Source organism: Phyllobates terribilis, unplaced genomic scaffold (assembly GCF_046119375.1).
Source record: "Phyllobates terribilis strain yellow unplaced genomic scaffold, ASM4611937v1 Scaffold_6__1_contigs__length_29720123, whole genome shotgun sequence".
Classification (NCBI taxonomy): Eukaryota; Metazoa; Chordata; class Amphibia; order Anura; family Dendrobatidae; genus Phyllobates; species Phyllobates terribilis.
In genome coordinates this window covers 17,023,340-17,023,856 of record NW_027362766.1, presented here as the reverse complement: position 1 = coordinate 17,023,856, position 517 = coordinate 17,023,340, and positions in this window count along the sequence as shown.

Below are 517 nucleotides of genomic sequence, written 5' to 3'. Positions count from 1 at the left end.
AAGTGGGCACTTATCGTTATAGGGGAACTCAGGTTATTATTGTTGCACAGCTTCTGGAAACCCACAGTTGCAGTAGAAAACTTCACAGAGCAGATTACATGGGATAACAAGCTTTTACTTCTCAAAACATGAGGTAAAGGAAAAAAAACACACAATCACACAGTACTGCACCAGGAAGTAAGAACAAAACAGAAAGTACAAGAGATACTTTTTTATTTTACAATACAGTAAACAAGGAAACTTTACACAACATCGCCATCTACTGTCAGATCAGCATAAAGTCCTCCTTCACACAAACAAAGAAGTCCACAACTGTTGCATATACCAACAATTATGACTATCAGAGGGGCACACAGAGGGCATTATTACTTTCTAGGGGGAAAAATGTGAGTTCTGTTTTTTAGGACACTTGCACACGGCATTACTATATCCTAGAGGGTTGTTTTACCATCTAGAGGGCACACAGCAGGTGCAGTAATAGGGATACGGCAACAGCGGCTCAGTATTGGGGTATCAG